At 40.9% G+C, this 23012-nt stretch overlaps 1 protein-coding gene and 1 long non-coding RNA gene across 2 annotated transcripts in view; one reads left to right on the plus strand and one right to left on the minus strand.

Annotated features, from left to right (window-relative positions):
* LOC311010055 (scavenger receptor cysteine-rich domain-containing protein DMBT1-like) overlaps positions 1 to 23012 on the minus strand; it is a gene marked incomplete at both ends in the record, with an annotated part of 528569 nt that overhangs the window by 134240 nt on the left and 371317 nt on the right. The gene's annotated exons all lie outside the window — the stretch shown is intronic.
* LOC311009996 lies at positions 17293 to 20793 on the plus strand. Its single transcript, XR_014596724.1, has 3 exons — positions 17293 to 17547; positions 19392 to 19435; positions 20660 to 20793. It is a non-coding gene; the product is annotated as an uncharacterized lncRNA (long non-coding RNA).

Below are 23012 nucleotides of genomic sequence, written 5' to 3' on the forward strand. Positions count from 1 at the left end.
CAGATGGACTTACACACAGTAACACTGATCACATGCTGCATCGTTTGTCACAAGTCTGAATATATGGCGGACTAACAACACCAACCGCTGCACAGAGAGATGCTTACTGAATATACATACAGTGATTGTAGAAATAATACATGTAACCACTTCAAAACATTCATTTCACAAATACTTATTTACAACAATGATAACTGCAGCTTAGAAAAACATAAGTAGACACTGGCTGCAGCCCAACCCTCCCACAGTAGAAGAATGGACAGATATGATTAATGATAGATACTGAATGGGAAGAAAATCACCTTTTCACTTCATATACAAATGGATAAATCCACAAAAATATGGTCAATATGGGTTTCCTTCATGAAAAGACACAGACGGATCTAAGGGAAGTAACGGATTAAATATGAAAGTGTCCTCAGCTAATTGAACGGTCATTTTAAAAGCTGATAGACAATCTCCCTACAAAGGTGTTTTCTCTTTTCATGTATTATTTTCCCACACACCCCTGCTCTATTTCACTTGTTCTAATGTTGGGAAAAACCTGATTCTTATCCCCTCCTCTCCAATGTTTTATTTTTATAGTTATATATAATTATCCATGTACATGTGTAAACAATCTGTGTCCATTTATAAAAATGAATATATTATTGGTTTCACAGTCGTTGGTAAAAAGCATGTCATTTGAACCCCAGCTGTAATTCATTCTGTCAGCCGCTAGAGGGAGCTAGAGGGCCATCAATCCGACCGTCCGAATACACGGAAGTACATCTCTCATGTGAAGAGATGCACAAAGATGCTCCTGAAGTACAAAGCTGAAATCTAAAAACTGCAGTTTAAGAGCAGCAGAGAACTTTACAGAGGATAACATGTTTGAGAAATATAATTTAAAAATGTTATGGAATGTAAGGGCAGAGAATAAAATACAAAGAGATATGTCTGCACTGAAATAATATATGACTCAGGAATGTTTGTTTCTGTGTGAAGTTCACAACCTTTTTCTGATGAAAATATTAATGTTAAAAATGTTGGCCCACTAGGGAGCCTTGTCTGGGTCATGTGTTCTTGAGAGCCAAATCATCTGTATTTTTTTTAAATTGGTATAATAAACTTTGATTGCTAGTATATATGTTGTTGTATTTATTAAATGAGTGAGCTATAGTAGGCCAATTAAGTGACAAGGTTATAATGGTGGAAGTGTATGGTGATATATCTGGCCCTCTGGTCGTGAGGTGAACATTTGTGTGTCCCTCCCTTTCATCAAAGCTGCCCTCCCTGTTCTGGATGAACTGCTTTTTACTTCCCTGTGATCAAAAGCAAGGAAAACATGATTGATGTATGAAATACTCTGAAAAAACAAACAAACAAGAAATAATAAATGACTGAAATAGAATGAAAACCTCTGATTGGATGAAAACCCCGTGGAGTGGAGCCTGGCGGTGTTGATGTATGTGAGCAGTTTACTTCCCTGTAGGGCTGTCAAAATTACTCTAAAATGACGTTCAAATATTCCCTTTAAAAAAACACATATATTCAAACATATTCATATTTCTGGTTGTGCATTAGGCACGTCAATAACAGGACAAATTAATACAACGAGACATAACTACTTGTATTGGTAATTTATTTAAGTTTAAACATATTCAACAACATATTACCTACAAAAATAAGGAAATTAACTGATGGACAAGCAGCCCTCTCTCTCTCTCCCTCTCTCTCTCTCTCTCTCTTCCTCTCTCTCTCTCTCTCCCTCCCTCTCTCACCCCCTCCCTCTCTCTCCCTCTCACGCTCTCTCTCTCTCCCCCTCCCTCCCTCCCTCCCTCCCTCCACATATCGGTTTAAATGAACGACACCAAGAAACAAATGCTGATCAAGAGTTTAGAGTAATTTAAGGTTGTGATTCTTGTCCTAAATATGTCAGGCTTCATTCAGTGGTTGAAACAAATATTATTAACATTAATTGAAGTTGCCACTGTTTGTTTTTTTTTAACGTATGATTCAAAATAATTTTCACATTCGAAATTCTGTTTTTAACAACTATTCGAATATATATTGGAATTTAGAATATTTGTCGACAGCCCTACTTCCCTGTGATCAAAAGCAAGGAAAACATGATTGATGTATGTAATACATACTAAAAAAGAAATAATAAATGACTGAAATGGAATGAAAACCTCTGATTGGATGAAAACTCTGTGGAGTGGAGCCTGGCGGTGTTGATGTATGTGAGCAGTTTGTTCTCATTTAAAGAGCCAACACAAATAATATCACATCATCTTTAAAGCAGAGTCCTACCTGAGATCCACAGGAACAGCACCAGCACCAACAGGGGGTCCATGATGTGCAGGTAGACCGTCTGTCTGCCCGCCTGTCTGTCTCTGCTCTGATAAAGACCTGTGCTGTCCTCAATGTAGATCTGTGTACAGGAAGAGGTGGAGCTTTACTCTTTACTTAGAAACATTTCTCAGAACTGCATTTCTGGGAAACTAAAAAACTTTTAATCGGACAAGAATCTGCCTACTGAGGACATATTATATGACTGTTACTATGACAACCAGGAAACCAGGAGATGTTCCTATGAGATAAATGCTGTCAGTGTCGTCTTATCACTTTGATCAATGTTTCAACATCAAGTCTTTCAGAGGAGACTGGATGACAGCTTATATTAACTGTTGATGGATCTATTGAATGTTTTAGTAATCAATCATTGAGTCTATAAAACACCAGTAAACGGTATAAAATGTGCAGCCCAGTCTGTCAGAATCCGAGGTGAAGTCTTTAAATGTCTTGTTTTGTCCGACCAACAGTCCAAAAGCCAAAGAGATTCAGTGGATGTGGATCTCTGCAGGAAGCTCCGAGCTGTCCATTCCTGTTGGATTCCTTCTAACTTCTGAATTCAAACATCGTCCCTCAAACTCGTAGCAGGAAAATGATGATGAGAAACGGTGCAGGATGATATTTGAGTGTTTCAGTGTGTCGTCTCCTTGTTGACTGCAGTCTGTGTGTAAATGCTGCTGTAACTGACTGTGTCTCAGTCAGTTCACTGACATCATGTTTCAGTCTGACTTTGACTTTCATTCGTCCTTCATAAAGCAGCAGGATGTTTTCAGCTCTGCTGCTTTCTTTATTCAGAACACCTCATATTTTATTGCTCTGGAGGCTCATTTTATTCTGAACCTGTAAATCTGTTTGTGTTGTTTTAGCTGCATTCGGCCTCCAGAGGGGTTCCACCTTTGTCACGGCCTCCTGCACCGCTTTAATCTGGCGCTCAAATACTCTAGAAAACAACTTTGATAGGTACGGTGGCTGAGGAGGGACATACAGGGTGAACTTTACAATAATGATCCAGCGCTTTATCAATACATTACAACCAGAATCAAAGAGAGGGAGTGAGGGGGGCTCACAGTCTGGTTATGGGACCAGCCGGTCATAAACTGATGCACGGTGAACCTTTGCTGAACAACATGAACAGCTTCATGAACACCATTCAATAACATTCATGAATATAGGCCAGAGATCTTCAACATGGGGTCCTGGACCCATAGGGGGTCCACGGATTTCCAGCAGGGGGTCCCCAACATTATTTGATCACAAACCTTTTTTCTTACAAAATGTAAAATATGTTCAAAAATGCACATAAACATTAATACAACATCTAATAAGCAAATATAAATGTCAATTGTTAATCTGAAATTGTGAAATTGTGATGTAGAAATGCCAATATAGATTTACAATCATTCTGTAAATATACACTGCTCAAAAAAATAAAGGGAACACTAAAACAACATAATGTAACTGCAAGTCAATCATATTTCTGAGATATCAGCCTGTCCAATTAGGAAGCAGCACTGATTGGGAATCAATTTCACCTGCTGTTGTGTAAATGGAACAGCCCACAGGTGGAAACGAGTGGCAATTAGCAAGACATCCCTATAAAGGAATGGTTCTGCAGGTGGTGACCACAGACCATTTCTCTGTTCTCGGCCTTTCTGGCAGATTTTTTTCTTTTTTGAATTTTGCCAGTGTTTGCACCACTAGAGGTAGCATGAGGCGGTTTCTCCAACCCACAGAAGTTGCCCAGTTAGTGCAACTCATCCATGATGGCACATCAATGCACACTGTGGCAAGAAGGTTTGCTGTGTCCCCCAGCACAGTGTCAAGAGCATGGAGGAGATTCCAGGAGACAGGCCAGTACACCAGGAGACAGGCCAGTACACCAGGAGACGTGGAGGAGCCGAAGAATGTCAACAACCCAACAGCAGGACCGATAGCTGCTCCTTTGTGCACGGAGGAACAGGAGGAACACTGCCAGAGCCCTACAAAATGACCTCCAGCAGGCCACTGATGTTCAAGTTTCAACTCAAACGGTCCCAAATCGACTCCATGAGGGTGGTTTGAGGGCCCAACGTCCACAAATAGGGCCTGTGCTTAAAACCCAACACCGTGCAATGCCATTGTCATTTGCTAGAGATCACAGAGATTGGCAGATTCGCCATTGGCGCCCTGTGCTCTTCATGGATGAGAGCAGGTTCACCCTGAGCACATGTGACCGACATGACAGGGTCTGGCGACGCCGCGGAGAACGTTCTGCTGCTGCAACATCCTCCAGCATGACCGGTTTCGCGGTGGGCTAGTGATGGTCTGGGGAGGCATTTCTTTGGAAGGTCACACAGCCCTCCATGTGCTTGCTGGAGGTACCCTTACTGCCATTAGGTACCGGGATGAGATCCTCAGACCCATTGCGAGACCATATGCTGGTGCAGTGGGCCCTAGGTTCCTTCTAATGCATGACAATGCTAGGCCTCATGTGGCTGGAGTGTGTCAGCAGTTCCTGCATGATGAAGGCATTGATGTTATGGACTGGCCTGCCTGTTCCCCAGACCTGAATCCTATTGAGCACATCTGGGACATCATGTCTCATTCCAGACCTGTGCTGTCCTCAGATCTGTGTACAGGAAGAGGTGGAGCTTTACTCTTTACTTAGAAACATTTCTCAGAACTGCATTTCTGGGAAACCAAAAAACTTTTAATCGGACAAGAATCTACCTACTGATGACATATTACATGACTGTTACTATGACAACCAGGAAACCACTTAGATGTTCCTATCAGATTAATGCTGTCAGTGTGGTCTTATTATTTCCGCAGATAAACATGGCCGGCAGCAAAGGGACTTTTTCAGATCCCTCCAGGTACGTCATCATTTCAACCAGACCAGCAGACTTAACAGCAGAATCTGAGGTTTAGAAAATCCTAAAAATCTGCCTTCGGTTCAATAACAAATAAGTCCACCTGGAGAAGGCACAACAGTCTCTTCTAGGATAAACATGGTAACACCTTGTACATAAAAGAACATATTCTGGGACTTTTCATGCATAGAAAAAGTGGGAAAGAGTTTTATGTAAGGATGTTGAAAGACTTTTGTACACTGTGAAATACAGTTTGTTTCAAATGAAATTAAAATTAAAAATATTTTTTTGTGTTCAAATGTGTTTTGGTTTGAACTTGACATTCCGAATTCAAATGAGTACAACTTGACTGGCCACAGTCACTTAGTGAGGTCACAACACTCAGAGTTCCACATCTTGAGAAGAGATTAAAGCAGATATTTGGACACAGATCAGATACCTGGACACAGATCAGATACCTGGACACAGATCAGATACCTGAACACAGATCAGATACCTGAACACAGATCAGATACCTGGACACAGATCAGATACCTGGACACATCACATATCTGCTATTACTACGTTCAACCACTACTGTTTGAGAGTCATGACTTCTACATTGTGGAAGACAACCAGCGCTGTTCAGTGTCCGTCCTCCAGGAGACAACTGAGTGAGTAGTGAGGACAAAGTCCTGGGAAAACTGCAGTCTCTTACTTGATAATCTCAACCTGATTTCACGGGAAGGCGTACAAACAGCTGGACGTTTTAAGGACATGAAAACACATTTTAAGCTTTTAATGTGTCATTTTGCATCATGGTTGGTCTTCACTTGCAGCATGTAGACTAACTGGAAGGTGCTTCAGTCTGCAGTTTAAAAAACAACAACAATAATAATAATAGATTTTCTTTGTAGTGTACTTTTCATTCAATGAATAAAAATTAAGCATAGTAGCCTACATCAGAAAGGGGGTGCAATTTAGCAGTCAAAGGCCTTTTTTAAAGTCCCAGTCGTAGTGTACTTTTAAAAAAGTCCCGAGTTTGATTGAATGAAAAGTACACTACAAAGAAATTCTATTATTATAATTTTTATTTTTTTAAACTGCAGACTGAAGCACACACAGAGCCCCTCTTCCCTCGGGTCGTACCACTATCACAGGGGGGAGGCGGAGGGAAGTAGCAACAATCTTCCAATTCCTCGGTTAAAAAATTAAACGAACAGGTCCAAAACAACCAAGGAAAAGAAAACACCGCTGGAAAAAGAGGAAAAAAAGAAAGATTGCGACGGTGCCCGTGATAAAACCAGAGTCAACATCGGACCCGCGTTTCAAAGGTGGCGTGATCTAAGGGATTTCAAAGTGCACTGAGTCGAGGGGGAGGAGCTCGGTGGTCGTGGGGGAGGAGCCTGAGAGTTGTAAACATCCAAAATCTGTGCCCTCGATCCGCCGGACTTGCCGACTGGGACTTTAATAAAAGACAAACTTCTGTGGTCTCTAACTTTATCTGTGATCACTCATTTCAAATGTTCATGTATTTTTAGGCTTTTAATGTGTCATTTTGCATCATGGTTGGTCTTCACTTGCAGCATGTTGACTAACTGATGCTGGTTCTTCCATTAGTCTCTCACACAGGCGATCATATAGTAGATAGTAGATAGCAAACTAAGCCATGTATTTGTTGTTGCAGGACGCCACACTGAGCCCATCACCAATGCAGTTAGAGAGGAGATTCTTGAAAGGGCCAGCAAGAGGAGCAGGACAAGTCCACGTCCCTCCGAGGGCTGCAGCCTCACATTTAGTGGGCCTTCATCAAGTGGCAGTTCTGGTTCATCGTACACCTGCTCATCTGACAGCTCAGGTGAGATGAGACAGATCATTATATCTGTGTTCTCAACTCAACAGTGTGAGCAGTCTGCTATTAACGGCTCAGCTCTCAATCCAGATACAAGTGAAGCTGCTTGTATTAAATGCTTGTATTACCAGGTCAACACACGCTGCGGTAGCGTTAGTTTAGCGTTAGCAGCCGAGGATAGAAGCTATCAGGCAAGCTATCATGACTTAATAAACTATCGCACAGCACAAATGTTGTACCAAGAATCTAACAGAACTCTCCCTCAGAACCTGCAAAAACTCTTCATACACAGAGAGAGACACAATCTTAGAGGGAACATGATTTTCAGGCAAAGGAAGGTACGAACTACGTTAAAATCCTTTTCCTTATCGGTCACAGGTGTTAGACAATGGAATGTGTTAGAAGAAGAAGTACAAAAATCAGCAACACTAAGTGGCTTTAAGAAGAAGTATGTAAATTCAACTGTTGACCGGTACAGATTATTGCATGTGAGTTGAAAAAGGTCTGAGGCACGAATCAGCAGACATGGTGTTGTGACGGGATGGGAGCATAACTAATGAACATTCTGTACCCAAACAATAAGTTGAACCTGAGAAACTTGTATGGTCCGATGTCAGTTGTACGTAGCAGGGAGTATCAACAATGTGGAGATAAATTAGGTACGAATACTAATCGTGACTGTTAAATCCAACAGTCCACGATGGAGTTGCTGAACTGGTCACTGAATGCTATCGACAGAGTGTTCTCAACACGGCGTGCAGGTTCTGGTGAACCTACGTGCCCCGACGGGACCTTTATGTCCGGCTACATCATGGATGGTTGGGGAAAGTGGCAGCGGCGGCGCCAGGGTGGGGCTTGGTTGGGCTATAGCCTCATTGAGAATTGTGTTAGCCCTACTATTAGCCCTACTATAAAACCACCAAGAAAAAAACAACAACAAAATAACCAAGAAAAGTGCGGAGTTCAACAGCACCACCACGTCACGTCGTAACAGCATTCAGGCAGCTGCGATGACAACTGTCACTGATCTGGGTTCATTAACAGACTGTACTGTCCGTACGTCAACGTCACTCATGTGAGCCGCTTTTAGTGTATGCTCGACACAGAGACAGCAGGCTACTAGTTTGTAAGCTACCTGGCTCTAGCAGTTAGCGTTAGCAGCTTATAGTCACTCACGTTAAGTTAACGTTAGTAAGCATGGATACATTTGTTTTTAAACGTCGTCGGACGGAACAACAGATGGCGGTGGCGGGCGTGTTGGATAAAACTACGCACGCACCGTTGACACCTGCAGGGGAAGATGACCACTCGGGTCCCGGCTGTTAACGTAACTATTCACGTTTCGCTGTCTCTGTCTCTCTCTCTCACTGTGTGCGTGTTAATAGCTTTGGGAGGGTGTTGTCAGCGGCGCCGCCAGGATTCAATTTCAATGTACGCACAGAAACGGCAAATACAACAACAAATGGAAAAATACTTTTTTAAGACAAAACCTAATGTTTTCAGTATCAGTGAAATCAGTAGTGTATATCATGGTGATAGGCCCCGGTGCAAATAGTTTTTTTGTGCCCTCCATCCCCGCCCTAATCACAAGCGCACGCTTGTGAGCACTCCACGCACGCACACACACGCTTGGACACGCACAGTACGGTATGATAACTCTCCCGGCCCGGGGAGAGAGACATGCATCGGCTCGGCCCACAGTGCTCAGCAGCAGAGAGGTGACGAGACTAGAGCCGAGCTGTATTGTGTAGTGGAGAGGGGCCAACACACGCTATGCGCAATTGCGCACACACGCGCGATCATCCTCTCAAATGCGGCTGCGTCTCTCCAGGTCACTGTGTGAGAGAAAGAAATCTCTGACTTGCTTGGGCAGACGTTGTTTGGTGTCACCCGCTGATTTGCATAATTTAAATATCTAGCCCGCTGAATCTTCCAATCCGGCCCCGGTTCAGCACCATCAATTTTTTTTTCACCTTCAAAAAAAGTCCTCACAGTGCGTACTGGATTCCGGCTGGCGGCGCCACTGGGTGTTGTTATATATTCACATTGAAATTCTGGCATTGATTTTATGCCCCACCGTCATATGAGTTAGCCCCACCGTAGTTGAACCTGAACAAATACTCTGGCGCCGCCACTGCGTATGCCACAGAGCCGTGGTCACGTGACCGATGCGCTTTATGCTGGTTATTAGAGAGCATCAGAATGTCGTCTACATTGCATGCATTATGACTTCGAAAAACGATTACCAAAGCTGGGTTACGGTAAAGATTTATAAGCAATTAAGGTAGAAACATTTTGAAAATGCAGACAACTCAACCCAAGCGCTTGAATCCTTATAATATCCTTATTATATATATATATAATTATATTATTATATTATTATTTATAATATATAATATTGGCCCTGCGATGGACTGGCGACCTGTCCAGGGTTTACCCTGCCTTCGCCCAATGACAGCTGGGATCGGCTCCAGCCCCCCCGCGACCCTGAATACAGGATAAGCGGTAGACAATGGATGGATGGATGGATGGATATATATAATATTGTAAGCCTCAGTATGACGATATTATGATATCAGCGTGTATATGCGTTTAATTTTCAAGATTTCTCCGTCGATCATTATTGATTATTATTAGGTTTGTGGTGCTGCGTCACAGGGGGAAACATTACCTCTACTTTAATGTCTTATGTTATACTAACAGTAATCATAATCACTATTTATTAAGCTCAACAAAAGTGGAACACAGATGTGTGCGGAAACTCGTTTGGTTAGTTTCATGGTTGTTTCGTCAAAAAGTCACAAGGTGGAGCTGCTGAGTTCATGATGCGCTGGATCTACGCTGCCGACTGAAAACGCGTCATTCGCCTTGAACGTCATCCATCTTTAGAGGTAAGTACACCTTCATCTTTTAACATTAAGTACAGTTCAAACTAAACTCTGGTATTAACCAGTCTTGACTCGTGGGGAAGTTTGTGTGAATTGGATTGTTTCTGCCTGCACCAGTAGTACGAAAACCAACATTAGCAGCACAGCACTGACTGTTCTGACTCGGCTAAAGCTAAGAGCTTAAGCTAACAGCACAGACAATGGGGGGGCGCCACGCCAGTGCCACAAATGGTTAAAAAAAAAAAAAAAATTGGTACAAGAAATAATCCCACGTTAATTAAAATGCAAAGCAAAGCCTATTTAATAGAAATAATAGTTGTAACAACATTACAACCCCCCCCCCCCCCCCCATGCACGGTGCGCCCCCTCCCTTCCCGTAGCCTATCATGATTCTTTTTGGATGTCGTCACCACATCAAAAAATCAACACAAGATGTCAAAACGGCCAAAACTGTCCGGTGCCCAGGGAAGAAAAACAAGAAAAGAAGAGGAGGAGAAACGAGAAAAAGACAGAGGTAACGTTACATGAAATTATTTGTCTGTTACAGATAGACACCTGGCTTTTTAGCATTAGTATAACGTTACATGATTCGCTAATTGCTAATCAATAAATAGCTAACGTTAGTTGACTGTTTTAACGTCAGTTAATATTGTGGAGGGGGCTAAGTTGTTATGGAAAGTAATAATGTAACGTTAGGTAATTACAGTACTCCCACCTTACATTCCTCAGGGACATTTGTATTAGATCCTTTAAGCAGGTGTTTACATTTGTTTACATTTTTATTGCCTTCTGGTTAGCTCACGTTTGCCCTGCTGGTAATAGTCACTTTTCCACCCCTTTATATATTATAGTTGTAAGCCTAGTTGTTAAAGTGCACATCATTAATGTTAATTAAGCAATATCACATGAGAGAGAATGCTTTATATTATATCATTTCATTTTATTCCTGGAATCATGTTTTTATTATTAGACTGTAATACTCAATGGTGTCACATACTCCTCTCTTCAGATGCACTGTTGAAGTTTCTAAATCCCACCCCTGGGCCATCTACCCAACAAGTCCTCCAACTCATACGACCACAGTTGTCGTTGGTCCATGCACTCGAATACGACCCACTGGAGCGTTTTACCACCCCCCTGGAGCGTTTCCAAAAAGCGCCCCCTGTCGATGACATGGGAACAGATACTTTTACAGAACAGAACAGAATACAGCTAATTTATTTGGTAGCCGCCCTTAATGAGCTAGCCAAGGTAAGTAGTCAGTAAATATTAATAAATTCATTTTATAACTATAGAACATGTTGTCAGTGCGACTAGTCCTTGCGGGTTGTCATTGTCATTGCGTTTTAGTGATGTTTCAACTTAGATTAGTATGTAATTTATTAATGTTGTTTACCGGCTAAGGCCGGCTAATGGTTAGCACGGACACAGTAGCTGTCATGAAACTACACAAATGTGTGCAAAACTATAAATGTTTGCGTTAATCCCTCCTATTAGACGAAATATTTTTCGACAAATGTTTTATAAACGACGGTGCGTGTGACGGTAAGGAACGAGGAGTAGATCGATTTTCTGCCACAATATTATCACATTGCCGACCATGTTATTTACTTTACAAACGTCTGTAGTTATTATCATGTTTAAATGGACACTCTATTATTATTTTATTTATTTTGGCGATGATTCTGTGAAGCTGGAGCAACAACTAAAAGGTCTACTTGATCGATATATTGATAGCAGTGAACTGTATAGAGGCAGCTAATTATTGTTAACATGAATTTAAAACGGCACGATGCCTGTAAAAAAATCAAGGTGGAAAATTTCAGACCTATGACAGGTAATTAAACAGATATGACTGTCTGCATAATATCAACCTCTGATGATGTCTAGGCATCACGTTTAGTCACAGATGTTAAAAACAAAACAACAACAGTAACGTTAACAAATTATTTTCCATAATCATAATAGCTTAAATCTCATGGGTCACAGACGTTTTTGCAACATCTGACACCATTCAGCTTCTTGTGACTATGTGTGCATTCTTTTAAGATAAAGGTAGGCTGGCTGTTAGGCTAATGTGTGTCATGTATTGGTTGATTATATGATTATATAATTCTGACATTTGATTTAATATGTCCACTAGAGCTGAGTTTCCTAGAGGGCTACCACAACTTTTAATTTATTGAGTTCATAAAATGAATAGGGAGGACCAGGTCCTTAGTAGTACTAAACTCATTGAAAACCAGCACATTGGGTTGCTGTGTTGACTGGTTTTATAAGGTAAAGAACCGTGATCCCTGTCAATGAAATATATATATTTATTGATGACACACCCTGCAGTGTTCCAATTATTAATTTATGTTTCTTCTCCAGATGCCAACTAAAAAAAAATGTGCAGTGTGTGAGGAGGAAATTGGGGTGGCAAGCAAGACTTGCCACCACTGTGGTGCAAAGCAGCCCCTGAAAGAGAAGCTGCAAAATAAAAAAGAAAAAATTACAGCTGGGTGGAAAGAGCGGCAGAAGAAAAACTGCAGCTTCAATAAAACATATGATTCATCACATTTACTGGTAAGTTTTTTTTCCTTTCAAATGCTTTCAAATGTTTGTTATTCCATGTTAGTTTCATCTACTCCAACCCCTGGTTTATATTTTCTTTTGTGCATTTTATTTTTCAACTAAATCAACATAAAAAGTCAAAATTGAGGAAATGACAGTTCAAGGCAAGAATATTGTGTAAGAGGCAGAGTACACTGAACAAGAGAGACACCCTCACACAAAAACAAACACGGGCGTTTGTGCAAAAGAAGCAAAGCAACACTATGTAGGATTCGCGGTAGCCACTGGTACTCTGGTTGAGAGGCGCAACTGTCTGCTACTGTGTCTTTCCCAGAGAAGCACATATGTGAATTTGTTGCTGGTGCCGCCGCCTTTGCTGTGCAGCCCAGCACAGGGCGCTGGTGTGTGGGTGAGAGGAGCAGGGAGACCGGGCTTGAGCTCGGTCTCTGGAGCTCACCACGGTTTCCTACCCGTGCAGGGAAGTTACAGAGTGCAGTTTCAGCCGATGCGACCCCGCTCAGGCTGCAGCGGCTGCACCATTCTTATTAACCATTTTCTACCACTTCATTGAGTTTAGAAACGTTATTTTAAGGTCGAAAAACTACATAGCTGCTTTAAGGCCAGTTCAGACCATAGATTCACGACACAACAACTTGAAACCTTCAACTTTGTGCACCCACTTGCAACTGAATGCCCTTACAAAGCCATGCAACTGTACAGTTCACACTGTGGCACAGAGTTGAGACTAGTTTGTGTGACGTCACATAAAGCGTGTCGTTTCCATACCAATAGTTGCATTAGCCTATAAGGCAAGGCAAGGCAATTTAATTTGTATAGCCCATTTTCACAAACAGTTCTCAAAGGGCCTTAGACCCTCACATCCACTGAGGAAAAACTCCACGAACGGGCAGACGTGTAATAGATGTTGTATACAGACAAGAATAGGTAAAGAATAAAAATTTGCACACCACAGCAGCTCCAGCAGACGAAATATTTATTTTATGCAAAAATGTTTTTCTACGGGAGCTGCTTTGGTGTGCAGTTACAAAGTTTGAGACAGTCTGCATGCTCTACCTGCAATTGAACAGGTTCAATCCGTGAGCCGGCATGAGTCGAGATGCAACAGGGTCATTCACACTGCTGCAACGCCCCTGTGCACCCTTCTTAAACTTGTTGCGTTGCAAATCTTTGGTCAGACTTTAGACTACTACTATCCAGGGACACATAAAAATATTTGCATTGTTATGTCTGCGTGCAGTTCAAAAAGAGCAAGGGAGCTGAATCGCCTGTTGTAACATTGGAGTGAAATGTGAAAAGATTGTAGTTACCCAAATAATGAATAATCACTGTGCAAAAGGCATTTTTAACACAGAGAGAGCTGGGAGGATACAGAGCAAACCAGTGGCTGAAAAATAGCCACTGAAAATATCAGATGCATCATTTTAAGATCACTTTCAGACAAGAAAGTGCAGGAATTGTCTCTGTGTGCAAAGTCACACAGTTAGTACAGTTTAATGTATAATGAAATTGTAACTATGCAATCACAACAAACCATTAGTAATAGTAAAGACTTTGAATAGACAGTACAGTAGTATCTGCATTAACTTGAAACTAATTTAATTGCCCATAAAAACAGTTACTATATTATTACTTTTCATTAATTCAAAGTCAAAGTTCTTAACTACTTAAGGTGTGAGTCACATAAAGTATGTAACTGTATGCATAATTAATTCAATCAATTTGGCACAGTTTAGAGGCAAAAACAGGCCAAAATAGCTATTTTTATTTTAGTGTAATTTTGAGGTCTTCCACATCCATATTTGATGCCAAGCATGTTGTTCTTTGGAGTAGTAGCAGCGCTTTCAGATGTACAGATACATAGAGGCCTGTTATTATTTTTGACTTGCCTTTCACCAAATTTTTATGTATTTCATTTTGCCATTGCTGACATTGCTATTCAGAAACAGTTAATTTGTAGCAGTAGCTACTTCACTCTAACCTTTAATGAATCACAGATCTGTCTAGATAACAATGCATAAAACATCAACTTTTCTGTACTCTATATTTATGTAATCCAATTAATTGTATGATTTTGTGTCTTGTGTCTTCCAGCTCCACAAGTGGGAACTTTTGGAGAGGCACCCCATCCTCTTCCTAGGAAAAAAAAAAGGAAGGGGCTTTGTGTCAGAGTGGCTGTGTCCATGGCACAGTGAGAATGAGATTGTGAAAGCTTCCATCCGAGCCATGGAACGTATTTATGAGAGACTTCTCAATGGTAATGTATATAAATGTGCAATAACCCAAACACATGAAAGTGTTCAGGGAGACACTGATTACATTACTTGTCCACTGCCCCGTCCATTGTTGTTTGTGTTCTTTTAAATGATTAGTTTGATGTTACAATTGTAAACTGAAAGTGTGTGGTCCAAACAGCAGCAACAGAATGGCAGCATAGAATAATGGCATCAATAGTAATAGGAATCAAAAGTTACTTATTGGTGAGAATAAGAATAGCTGATTGACAATATGGTCTTGGAGTAATTTGCTAAATCATGGATTTGGCAACATTTGCTAATCAGAAGGGAGGGAAAAGGAGTTAATGATAACAATAATAATAGTAATACATTTTATTGAAAAGCTCCTTTCAAGCCACTCAAGGACACTTTTCAGAAAAGAACATCAAAAAGCAAAAATCATTAATAAACAACATTTAAAAAGGTTTGCTACCTTACTTAGAGGTTGGAGGTGTGCAGCCATCTAACAGATCACTGTGGCTGTTCCTGTCTGTTGCATTACTCTGCAATGTTTAAACAGATCTACTGTTAAAGGAATGACAAAAAATAGCCATTTTCTGTTTTGTAGAGACTTTTTCTATCTCCTCTCTACTCCCTGACAGTGTCATAGATGTAGGCTGAAGTGTCTGTTCGCTGAGGGCTGAGCTAACCAAGACAAGCACACTAACTGCCATGCAACAATTGAATTGAATTGAAGAATGCAGAACTCTGTCAAGGCCAATTGTCCCTTCCTCTTTGCAAATCTCCAACCACAACCATTATGTATGTCCAGATAAATTCCAAAAATATTCGGACTACAACCATGTTTCCAAAGCAGTAGAGGCACTGTGTAAAATCATGTCAACACAAACAGACTGGGATGATTTTCAAATCATAGAATTGTCATATGTAATGGGAAATATCACTCAGGCAACATATCAGAAGTTGAAACTGAGAAATAATTTCACTGTTTTTGATAATGGTGTGCTCATTTTGAATTTGATGCCAGCAACACATTTCCAAAGAAATTCTGTCTGTGGCAACAGAAGACTTGTAAAGCTGTGAAACAGAAAACAGCTGGTGGAAGATCTCACAATGAATGTGGTAAACTGTCAACAGGTTAGTAACATGATTAGGTATAAAAAGAGCATCCCATACAGGTTTTTGAGAAAAATATACTGCCAAGTAGACAATGTAGGTAGAGACAGGTTACAGGGTAGAGAAGGTCTTGTTTATTAAAATGCAAGAGATTGGTACATGATCCTGTTCCAAACATGTTGCTGTATCAAATTCTAAATGAGCATATCATTTTCAACAAGAATTACTTTTAAGTGTTCATGTTGTAATTGTTGTTGTATTTCTTTTTTGTAATATTCACACAATCAAATGAGGTGACCTCGAATAGTCGACTATTCGACGATCCAGTTCGGAGGTGTGATTCCACTATCAACTCAAATCATCGCAAAATGTGGTTATGAAAAAAATGATTGTACCATTCTGAATAGGGGTGCTCTCACTGCTGCTGAACATCTGATTTTACACAGAATGTCTTTGTTTTCTTATAATATAGGCAAGACTGTTTTGATAGAAACATCACATTGAGTGCTCGAACACTGATACCACCTGTCTCTCTCTCTAGCTCACACCCATCTTTCTCACTCTCTCTCTCTCGCTTGCTCCCACACTCTAAATTCGGGCCTAAAGTTTTATTTACAATAACTAAGGGATGCGTTCTTTGTCTATTGCACAGCACACACACACAAACAAACAATGGCAACAACAAAAAAACAGCGCTGTCCATGGTGCTGTGACACACGACCCCTGAACCGTCTAGACAAGCACTGATACATGTATCATGGCCAAACAACAATGGGACTTTTTATTCGGCATACACACTCGTTAATTCATAGCACAAACTCAAACTTGTCATCCCTACACTGTTTCCAAAAGATTGACAGTGATGTTGTGCACGCAGCCTAATAAGTGGGATCAGGAAAAGGATGGATGGAGAATGACCTGTTATCTTATGCCAACTGAAGAAGTTGTTTATTCAGGTGTTTCGTTTCTTCAGAGCATAAAAAGACGCAAATGAGATCATGAATCTATGAGGAAAAAAACAACATGATTCCACGATTAGTTGACTATGGGCAAATCTGTAGTCGAGGACACCCCTAATCAAATACTTGTTGCATTTTCCTATGCAGCTTAAATCAAATTAAAATGCTTATACCAAAGTCTACATCACAGTTTCCTCTTCCCAACAGTGATAATGTCACCTGTACCAAACACCGCAGCGGGCGAGAGTACAGCAGCAAATTCAAAGGATCCTCCGATGTCCACCTCCCAGACTCCTCCTGTCTCCTCCTGTCGTGTTTCTACCCCTCTGACTCCCCCTTTGTCCTCATGTCCTGCGTCCACCTCACAGACTCCTCCTGTCTCCTCCTGTCCTGTTTCAACCCCTCTGACTCCCCCTTTGTCCTCATGTCCTGCGTCCACCTCACAGACTCCTCCTGTCTCCTCCTGTCCTGTTTCAACCCCTCTGACTCCCCCTTTGTCCTCATGTCCTGCGTCCACCTCACAGACTCCTCCTGTCTCCGCCTGTCCTGTTTCCACCTCCCCGACTCCTCTTGTGTCCTCCTGTCCTGTGTCTCCCTCCCCGACTCCTCTTGTGTCCTCCTGTCCTGTGTCTCCCTCCCCAACTCCTCCTGTCTCCTCCTGTCCTGTGTCTCCCTCCCCAACTCCTCCTGTCTCCTCTTGTCAAACCCATCCACAGAAAAACAGAAGAAAGAGAGGGATGAAGCAGATGAGTGGTATGTATGTGTTTGGGGTCATCAGTAGTCTTATTATCACAATATGAATATTTGTCAAACTGTTTCAGTGAGAAGAGTCTCATTCTAGCCTTCTCTCAGCCCATAACTTGCATCATTGTTTGATTGGCCATGATTTCTACAAGGGAACATAACATGCATATAATAGCAAACTATTTAGTGGAAAATAAGGGGTAAACATGAAGTTAAACACAGGTGACTCCTTGATGGGACAGTTCTGCTGATGTCATCCAGCATCATAAGGACTTCAAGTCAAATCTAAATGTATTTATATAGCCCAAAATCAAATCCATAAAATCAATGAAATTTTTCTCAATCCATACAATGACATCCTCTGTCCTTAGACCCTCAATTTCAATTTGGGTAAGGAACAACTACTATGATTTTTGTCAGGAAACCAAATTCTGACATAATTTTCTGCAGTACGTTACACATCTGATGTTAGAAGCATTATGTGTAATGTTATACTGCAAATTGAAAACATGACTGTCATGACCAACAAGTACAGACATGGTGAAAAGATGCCATCTGTAATTCACGGTAATTACTGTGAGATCCCTGTCCCTGTTTAATGAACAACTTACATTAAGTAGGATAAAAGAACAGCAGTTTTGATAGATTTTGAACTCTTTGTCAGAGATGTCTGTTAATAAACCATTGCCATTTTTAAAATTAATTTCAGAATGTCCCATTCATCAAGGCTCAAGCAGTTTCCCCTACAAAAAAATACTGAGGCAAAGAATCAGTGAGGTATGTTTCAAGGCAGATTAGAAACGACTGATAATGAAAATATCTCTGTGGCACCATCAATTTAGATGTTTTGTTATAGCTAAGACATATTACAGGTGGAGGTCTAATGAAGTGCTGCCTCCATTTCCTTTCAACACCTATGTTAAAGAGGAACTAAGCAGGATTTCTCCCGTGGCTACGCTACATTTTTGCCTTAATTAAAAAGCTCAGGAGTAATTGTGATAGTTAACTTCATGACCCATAATCTCTTGTTTAAGACGGTTGAGACTACACAAACACACACACCGTGACATCGTATATGTTATTTTAACGTTATCCACCACTCCATTTTTCGACGGCTTCGTTGTAAACAGATGCACATGGGCGAGAGGAGCGTAACTAAAACAGCGGAAAAGCAAGCGGACGAGCATAGTTCCCCTTTAATTGGTGTTGTGCTGCGAGTGTATCTGGTAAGACAGCGCATGTATGATAAACAATAACAATAAATAATGTATTGTATGGCTCATTATAATGAAATACATACAGTATATCATTCTTGTTGATTTTTGATTTTCCTTTCTGTTTCCCAGCTGTTATTCTGTGACTGCAGATAACCACTCAGACTAGTAGGCTTTAGACAGGGCATCTCCCTACACACAATCATAGAAGGCAAAGTTATCATGACTTCGGTGCTGCAGAAGATATGGGGAATAGGTACACATAGAGACTGCAAGTACATAATGATATTATACGAATTATGTGTGATTGGTAAGATTGGTCGGTGTGGAGAAATAAACTTCAGCGGTGGACAGCCAGACTGCTGCTTGTGTGAGCTGTCCTATTGTGCTTCACTGCAGCTCTTGACTCCTGTGTTTCCCAGGCTAGGGTTATCAGACAGCAGACTGCACAAACAAAAATCAAATCACAACACTCCTCTGTTATTCCCACTACTACAATTACACTTTACTATCTGATTTCACTTAGACATAGGTTTGCATTTACAACAGCAGGTATATTAGCCAATGTGCTTTGACATCATAAAGAACATAAAGGAACATTTGTTCATGCTTACCTTATGTATTTCTTTATATTTTAAGGGCCGTGTGGAGGTGTTGGTGCAGTGGCATCCTTGCTCTGGATGGTATGTATCTTATTCAAAGTTGACTATTGTTTATTTTTGTTTTTTTAAGTATATTTATTTGGCATCTCTGCCCGTAATTGATAGTTAAGTGGAGAGAGTGACAGGAAATGTCTGATGGTGATAGAGCAGCAGAGGATGGACTCATTGATGGCGGTGTAGAGGGTCACCATCATTGCCTTTGGCAGGTTGAGCTTCCTCAGCTGCCTCAGGAAGTACATCCTCTGATGGGCCTTTTTTGTAAGGGACCTGATGTTCAGATCCCACTGGAGGTCCTGGGTGATGATGGTGCACAGGAAACAGAAAGACTCAGTGCAGACTTGGGGAGACACAGGGTGATGGGGGCATGGGCGGGTGCACTCTCCGCACTCTCTCTAAAGTCCAGAACCATCCCCACCATCCTCAGAGCATTGAGCTCCAATTCTTTCTGGCTTAACGCTCTGAAGACAGTTGAGATGGTTACCATTAAAACCTCACTACACTCAATAAGGTTCTTGACATGACAGCAGATTAACTGGGTAGCCCTTGTTACACCAAATAACCAGCAAAACTGCAGTTGGTCTTCAGTGGTATGTAATATTTCATAATCAATCTGGTGTGCTTGACATTGTGACTGTTGAGGTTAGTAAACCACTATAGTGGTTTATTTAAGTTTCATTAGTGCTGTATGTTTGCATCTTGTAGGTGCCTCACAACAAACTACATAGTATGTACATTGTGTCCTACATGCATACTGTGTTACTTAATGGACTATTTTATCTAACCTGGCTACACTAATTTATCATGTCATCTTCAAATATAGGCTGTTGCATACATATAAAGAATGTGGTTCATTTTACCAGATACTCTGATTACAAATGCCTACATATCTGAGGACACAATGTGTCATTGGAAATTGTAGTGTCAGGATAGTACATTTTCCGGTCAAACAATATAACAGTAATAATGAATGAATTAATTTTTTATTTTCGTGTCATGCCACCATTGTGGCCCATCCCATATGGGATTACAAGACACATTTAATGACAAATACAAGAAAAAAAGACTAGACAGTCCTTCCTGTTGGTGTTACCTGCCACACAGGTGTGACACACAGGTGTGACACACACAAATAAACAATTTACGATTACTTTCAGTATTCAACTATATATCGCTCTTCGTCTCATTGCCCAAGCCTTTGTAATACTTGCTATCTAATCTAATGCTGTCTATCTATCTGTCTTACAGTGGGACAAAGTGGAAAAACTCCTGGGAACCAAAAGACAACATTCAAAATTAAAGCTTCAAGCAGCTGTGATCGGCCCTCGCTCACCCATGCAACCGCAGGGGCCTGAGGCTGTTGTTCATCCCCATAGTTTGCCTTTGTGGGAAGATTGGTGGCTGTGTTGAGGTTGCCACTATATCTTAAAACATCTTCATTCAGTTGGTCGTATGTTCCTGTTGTGGGGAAAGAGAGAAAGGCTTTGTATTTGTTCCAAGTAGAACCGCAGAGGTTATAGGACAGAAGGGAACTTTGAAGTGGATCCAGGGAGAAAAGAGTTTTTACTTTGTTTACTACTCAATTCATGTGTTGCTTTGTTTGCCAAACAAGGAAATTTCACAGGGCATGTGGAAAATAACATCAGATCTTTTCATACCTTTTCCCCAGTTGTCCCACGCTTTTTATGTTCATGAATGTGGTGTCTCACCTCTTCATTAATTTTTAGAATGTCAAATTATATTAGTAGACATATTTTCCCTGTCCTATTGATGTATGTGAATCCATTTAATCAATTTTATTTTTTCTCTTTCCACGGCTCTGTATTTTATACTACAGATGGTGTGTAAACTAACTGTGACGTGTAAAACCTGTATGTGTTTTGAATGGGATGTCTTGGGAAGAAAGCTTCATTGAAACACACAAATAAACCTGGATGAACCTGAGTCCTGGATGTCTTATGCTGAAGGAGTGTATTTACTTGATCAAGGGGAACAGAAGAGTCGTCAACACAACATAAGTGCGTGAAGCCACCTTAATTCTAAGGGTCAAACGGTAAAGCTCAGATTCTTATACTAGAAAGGTGGACCGAGACAGCAAAGGGGAGATGTGTCAACATCCAATTGGCTATAGTGCATAAACATGAAGATAATAATTCACACCAGCTAGTGTTGCCCAGTGACGGTGAGCATTATCATCTAACTCTACAGCTGTGTCTGCAACCGGCCAGAGAAAGTAGGGCAGATAACTTACCCCAGCAGTAATCTAACAGAAAGTCCTCTAATTCATAGCTCTCCACTATAACACAAAGGGGTTGAACATTAACTACACAAACTATCTATAGGGAAGTGAAATTATTCTCTATCAGACATCATAACAATGGGGTCTGATTTAGGCCTACTCAAAATCCACTGACAAATAGCTGTTGTGATTTTAGTTTTCACATTATGTTTGGTTCAAGATGTCTGGTGGTGAGGGCAGAAAGTAAATGGAAGGCAGTGGAGGTGGTAGAGTCACGTCTCAGGCAAAAGGCTCTAGTGGGGTTCAAGGTTCAAGCAGGCCTGGAGGAAGACAGAGTGAGAAGGGCAGTGGGACTCAGGCAGCAGGTAGCATGGACAAGGTGGGAGAGCATGTTGCAGTGCAAAGACACCTGGTCAAACATCATGCAGGTAGACTTCCATCACATCCGGTTCCTTGTGCATGCAGTCTACGATGTCCTCCCAAACTCAGCAAACCTCCTGGGGGAAGAGTGAGACACCCTCCTTCCCTCTTTGCTCCGGAAGAGCTCCTTAGAACACCTCCTCAGCAGGGTGTCAGATACAATATAAATTACTAATTCAGTTGTAAATCTGTCAGATATGATTATCTTACATGTTTTTTCTTATTTAAAAAAAAATAAGAAAGAAAATCCTTATTTCATGGGCTGAGCCCTCAAAAGGCTCTCTGAATCTAAGCCCAGGCACAGCTGTGTCCATGAAATGTGAAAATCCATACTTTGTCGTAGGACTACAATAAAGACATCATTGGAAAGGTCTCCACCTGGGGAATAAAATATGTGTGTTTGGGGGTCATAAATGGCTCCTTCTTTGAACTACTGACCTTTGAACCCTGACTTCTGAGAATTTTTGAAGGGTTGTAATTCAGCACCAAAAGGGGCTACAGAAATGGGACAAAGTGTTCTAGAAAGCTTATGAACTCAGCTGTGTGACTATACATAGTGGATATAGTCAGAAAGTGGACGTGCTGCCCGAAATGGGAAACATATATTTTCACCCACTTTTATTATATACACTTATATTCTGTTCACAAAAATGTTTTTTCCACTCCCCTAAAACCCCCGTCATGCATTTATTTTATTATTTATAATCACCTATTCCAGGAAATCAATAATCGTTGTAGAAACTACAAATCCCGTGAGCTGCGACGTGTGGCTTGATACAAAGTCACGTGATATTTGTAGTTTTTTCCGGTTTTCAAACGTATGTAAAAATAGGGTTGTAAAAAGACATATATACTGATGATATTGAATATCTAGTAAAGCCGAACTAGCGATGACAGTGCCTTAAGTTGATATATGTTAAGAAAAAGGTAAATAGTGTTCAT

This window comes from Eutrigla gurnardus, assembly GCF_963514095.1.
Source record: "Eutrigla gurnardus genome assembly, chromosome: 24".
NCBI lineage: Eukaryota > Metazoa > Chordata > Actinopteri > Perciformes > Triglidae > Eutrigla > Eutrigla gurnardus.